A 6,016-nucleotide genomic window follows, 5' to 3' on the forward strand; every position below is an offset into this window, starting at 1 on the left:
ACGAGGCAATAGCAGTAATGGAAGAAGTCTAAGGACAAGAAAAAGGAACATGGCAGGAGAGCTAATGGCCCATGAGGGTGGGACCAAAAACATGGAAAGAAAACTCATAGAATAAAACAGAGCTAGGTATCTTTCTAGCAACCCTTATTCTCCCAGTGGAAACATAAGTTATCCTCATGTCAAATTTCAACTTATCTTTAACCTTTAAGACAGTGAAAAAATAAAATGTAAGAAAACTGTCTAGAGTTTGATATGGTTCCTCTGAAAACAAAGAACCACACTGAAACCATAAAAACTGGTTCTCACAATGGACATTATTAAGCTAATTTTTTCCAATTTCAATGGGAAGTTTTTGTACTGTAAACATACATAGGCTTTGTCAGTATTAAGTCAATATGAAGAATAATCCAAGATATACTATTAACACTAAACCCACAGGGGTCATACAAAGCCTGGAGAAAGGCATTAAAGATTTAATTAAATTAAATGGAGCACAGGTTCAATTACTTCTCAGACCAAAAGCCCCTCATCAGCATCAAGGAACCTCCCATGAGAGAGAAAAAAAAATTAAATGAACAAATCCAACAGGTATCATTACATAAAATATCCATTAACAAAGTATAACAAAAGGAATCACTGCTTCTAATATTTATGTATTTAACTCACAGACTGGGTTAATTTAATTTTCAATTTGGCCAACAGAATATTAATGCTGCAGCACTAATAATGTACAGTACTATAAATTGCTATGAAAATATCTTTATATACTGTACTGTACTGTTTATTGTACTTCAGCATTTCATTCCCAGGCTATACAATATTTACATATAAATTGGTAATGCAAAATTTTTATACATGTTCAGAGGACAAGGTTTATATTATCACAGGCACATAACAGTTACAAAATGGTGACAATTCCAATTCAAAGATACATTTTATTAATACAATAAGAAAAAAAAATTGTATAGAAATTTACTTGATCTGTTATTCTTTACCAGTAGGATCTTGCATACTATATAAATTATAAAATGCTAATAAAGCTTGATGTTTATGTTTTAACCCCTTCAGAGTCCAAGGCCAAAATCTGAAGTGGTGCTCCAGTGTCCAAGAAATTTAAAAAAAAAAAAAAAAAAAAAAAAAAAAAAACTTACAGAATTAAAGAGTATATTTTTGTGAAGGTAATAAGACAAAAAAAAAAAATTCTGATCAGTACTTGCCGAGATACAGTGGCGGGAAGTTGACCCAAAATGACCGGGTGGCGGCAACATCATGACTTCCGCAAAATCCCATTTTTTTTTTATTTTACGTTTTTTATACTTTTTTCTTTTCTTTTCTAATTTTTTCTTTTTCTAATAACATTTGTGGCCTGTGAGACGAATATAATGTATATTGTAAAAGTGTACGCTCATTGTATACAACACAATAACTGCACTAATTTGTTTGTCATTATATTGCTTACAAAACTTGTTTACAAGTTTATTGTAAACAAAATGATGAAAATATTAGTCTGGTTATTGTGTTGTATACAACGGTACTATATAGTACCATATGGTACAATGGTGCTATAGGGTGCAATGGTACCATATGGTACAATGACACCATATGATACAATGACACCATGATACAATGGTACCATATGGTGCAATGGTACCTTATGGTACCATATGGTGTAATGGTACCATATGGTACATTGTACCATACAGTACAATGATACCATATTACAATTGAACCATATGGTATGATGTAACGGTACCATATGGTACACTGTACCATACAGTACAATACCATATTGTAATTGTACCATATGGTACAATGGCACCATATGATACAATGGTACCATATGGTACAATGGCACCATTTGATACAATGGTACCATATGATACAATGGTACCATATGGTGCAATGGTACCTTATGGTACCATATGGTGTAATGGTACCATATGATGCAATGGTACCATATGGTACTGTTGTATTCAACAATAAACTTCTAATATTTTCATTATTATTTTGTTTACAATAATTGTTTACAACAAAAATATGCAAAAATTTTATATATTAGTAATGGTCTATTATACATTTACAAGTGTACAGGAACTTGACGTGTTCCTTGAGGTGGATGACAAAGCACTTTATCTCGGAAACTGTGGAGTCAGTAGCTAGCTTGTGTCGCCACTCAGTCTTGGCTGGTGTCTCATGCCACCAACACCTATTGACCATATGGTACACGGTATCATATGTTACAGGGTACCATATGGTACATTGTACTATATGGTATAGGGTACCATGCAGTACAGGATAACATGATGCAGGGTACCATATGGTACAGGGTACCATATGGCACAGGGTACCATAAGGCACAGGGTACCATAAGGCACAGGGTACCATAAGGCACAGGGTACCATAAGGCACAGGGTACCATAAGGCACAGGGTACCATATGGTACAGAGTACCATACAGTACAGGACATCTTATGGTACAGATACAGGGATAACTATGGAAATAAGTCACCCTGACTTTTTTGGGTTATCCTAGGATTTTATAGGTATGCTGCTATGTATGATAATCTATGTAATTGTATTTCTGTACACCTGAATAAACTTACTCAAGTGCATGTGGCATCATAAGTAAGTTTATTTAGTTATACACAAATAAAGTTATATAGAATATCATACTTAGCAGCATATGTTTGGAGAACCTAGGATAACCCAAAAAAGTCAGACAGACTTATTTCCATTAGGGTCCCTGTACCCTGTACCATATGGTATAATGTACCATATGGTACAATGTACTATATGGTACATTGTACCATATGGTACCACTCTACCATACAATACCATTGTACCATATGATACCATTGTATGACATGGCACCATTGTACCATATGGTACCATTGTACCATATGGTACCATTGTACCATATGGCACAATGGTACCATATGGCTCAAAACCATAGAATTCGTCTTCATCTCCACTTCCATCAGTCTTAGAACTGTAAGTTGTGAAGAGGAGAGTCAGAATTCGCCCAGAGAGTGAGAGGTTCCTTGCCGCCAGGCACAATGAACAAAGCTACTTTGCCGGTGTTCCCACAATGCCATGCGGGCGTCCAGATTTTTTCTATGGTGTGCACACTGACCACCCAGACCCATTCTCTCAGATGTAGGCCTACCAGCCTTCTCGCACTAAATTTGACGCCGCTAGAATTTTGGCGTAGATCTACGGTTTGGACCCTGAACATAAAGCCGTAGATCTACGGGACGGACCCTGAAAGGGTTAACAGCACTTTAGTGCTAATGCTTCATTATAAACAAAGTACTGTATACAGTAAAAGGAAATCCCAAATTTTGTATGTTTTTTACAGTATATTACAGTGTACTGTTATTATTTGATTACTTAGGTAGTAAAAAGTTCATACAGTACATGTTCAATGAACCGTATAGGTGTTAACCATACACCATGCTCATCCAATCACTTAAACATAAATAAGAGCTAAAAGGGAAAATTACTCTGACATGTACAGATTTAAAATTAAGGCCTTTATATATTTCCTAGTTCAGAAGTCAAATTCATATACAGAACAATATTCATATTTAAAGATAAGTCTAGAAAAATCTCTTAACTAATCTACAGTCTTTTATAAAGGGCAGGAACCTCATATCATTGCCTCACAATTGTCACTACCTCTACTTAAAACCACAGGTACTCACCAGCTGGAGGAATGGTAAGCAACATTCTAAAATATTTTTGTTATTTTTTGTAACATATGCTTGTTTTCCATTTACATTTGGTATATGGTTGTTGTAAGTGTGATTATATTTCTATTTGCAATGAAGACAGGGTTTTCTGCAAGAGCGGGCAAACCGAGGTGTTAAAAAAAAGAAAAAAAAAAAAAACATGCATACATACTCTTCGATAAATGGTTCAATCAGTCAAAAGGCATTTGACTGTCAACAAGATGTGCGAGTCTCGTGCAGCCAATATGCAATCATTCGGTATAAAAATACTCTGTGCACTCGACTAACTGCCTCCTTAATCAGCATCTCTTCACCACCTTTATCACAAAAAATAAAGCAGCTGTTGTATATGTCTAAAGATAGAGCAAACGTCTTTATAAATAATATGTACAGTATATATAAAGTTATTTAGGTAATAGATTGGTAGACAGCAACCGCCCAGGGAGGTACTACCATCCTGCCAAGTGAGTGTAAAACGAAAGCCTGTAATTGTTTTATACGATGGTAGGATTGCTGGCGTTCATTTTTCTGTCTCATAAACGTGCAAGGTTTCAGGTACGTCTTGCTACTTCTTCTTACACTTAGGTCACACTACACATACATGTACAAGCATATATATATATACACACCCCCTCTGGGTTTTCTTCTATTTTCTTCCTAGTTCTTGTTCTTGTTTATTTCCTCTTATCTCCATGGGGAAGTGGAACAGAATTCTTCCTCTGTAAGCCATGCGTGTTGTAAGAGGCGACTAAAATGCCAGGAGCAAGGGGCTAGTAACCCCTTCTCCTGTCTATATTACTAAATATAAAATGTTGTGTATCTTTATACGTATATGCTTCTAAACTGTTGTATTCTGAGCACCTCTGCAAAAACAGTGATTATGTGTGAGTGTGGTGAAAGTGTTGAATGATGATGAAAGCATTTTCTTTTTGGGTCACCCTGCCTCGGTGGGAGACGGCCAACTTGTTGAAAAAAAAAAAAAAAAGGAGATACTTTCGTTTTTCCTTTTGGCCCACCCCGGTTTGGTGGGATGCAGCCAGTGTGTTGAAAGATAGATAGATATAACGTTATCTGTAATGAAAGCAGATAAAAATAAAACCATACATTCTCATATTGTCAGTGAAGCAAAATTAATCCCTAATTAATAAAGAAATTCCTCACAGATTAAAACAAAATTTGTTTTACTATTACTACAAATACATAGGCAATAAAAAAATATTACACACTTTATACAGTAGGAGCTTATTATATTAATTCATAGAGAAAGTGGCTGAATCAGGTGTCCCCACACTCCCAAAGGCTACTTACCCCACCCCATATTATTATTACAATCAAAACTAAGTGCTAAACCCACAAGGGTCCCCCACCCCCCATAAAGATGCACTCTCAATGATGTCATTTTATGAAACATTTCCAGTTCTTTCTACAAATTTACTGGGGTCACAGTTTCTAGAGGTTCTGCGAATACAAACTTATGTCTAATTAAAAAGCTTGTTTCAGGTTTGGGTTCATTTTGTTTTTAACCCTTAAAGTGTCCAAACGTAGATCTACATTTGCACATGTAGCGCTCCGAACGTAGATCTACTTTTTTTTTTTACACAAGAATGTAAAATCGAATGTAGATCTATGTTCAGAGTGCTACGAGCATGAATGTAGATCTATGTTTGGACAGTTTAAGGGTTAAAGACTATGCCTCTGGTTAATACTAACATTAAAAATACAAGGAAGAATACTCAGAATGAAGAGAAATTTAGGGATGGAAACCCACAAAATCGTATTGGTAGTTTTCAATTAAAAGGTCATGTACAGTGGAACCTCAGTACTCGAACAATTCGGCATTTGAATGCTTTGTTCGGTAAAAAATCACTCGGTAGTCGATCATTTGCTCAGCACTCGACCAAATAAACATGACCTGCCAGAACTTCACTGTAAACTACGCAATTCACGTTTCTTCGCATTTTTTGGAGTTTTTTATATTTGTATAAATAAGTCACCATGAGGCCTATGAAGATTAGTGATAACAGTCAACCAAAAAGAAAACTGGTTGGAAAAAATTGGTTCGATACTCGAACAGCCTTCTGGAACGAATTAAGTTTGAGTACCAAGGTTCCACTGTATTAAGCCTGAAAACAATGGGTACCATTAGAAAACCTGTGGAAAATCAAACCTATCTGTGGATAATAAAATTATGTAAATAAGGAATTTGTGGGGAGAACTGCATTATTATTCACAAGGTAATGACAAACACCTCATCACTAGTACTAATATCACTTATGATATGGTGTT

At 35.5% G+C, this 6,016-nt stretch overlaps 1 long non-coding RNA gene across 1 annotated transcript; it reads left to right on the plus strand.

Annotated features, from left to right (window-relative positions):
• The first annotated feature begins 1,880 nt into the window (after window positions 1–1,880).
• Window positions 1,881–3,915, plus strand: LOC138853558 (uncharacterized). The gene is made up of 2 exons (XR_011392726.1): window positions 1,881–2,320; window positions 2,406–3,915. It is a non-coding gene; the product is annotated as an uncharacterized lncRNA (long non-coding RNA).
• Window positions 3,916–6,016: the final 2,101 nt, after the last annotated feature.

Source organism: Cherax quadricarinatus, chromosome 33, assembly GCF_038502225.1.
Source record: "Cherax quadricarinatus isolate ZL_2023a chromosome 33, ASM3850222v1, whole genome shotgun sequence".
In the NCBI taxonomy this organism is placed as follows: Eukaryota; Metazoa; Arthropoda; class Malacostraca; order Decapoda; family Parastacidae; genus Cherax; species Cherax quadricarinatus.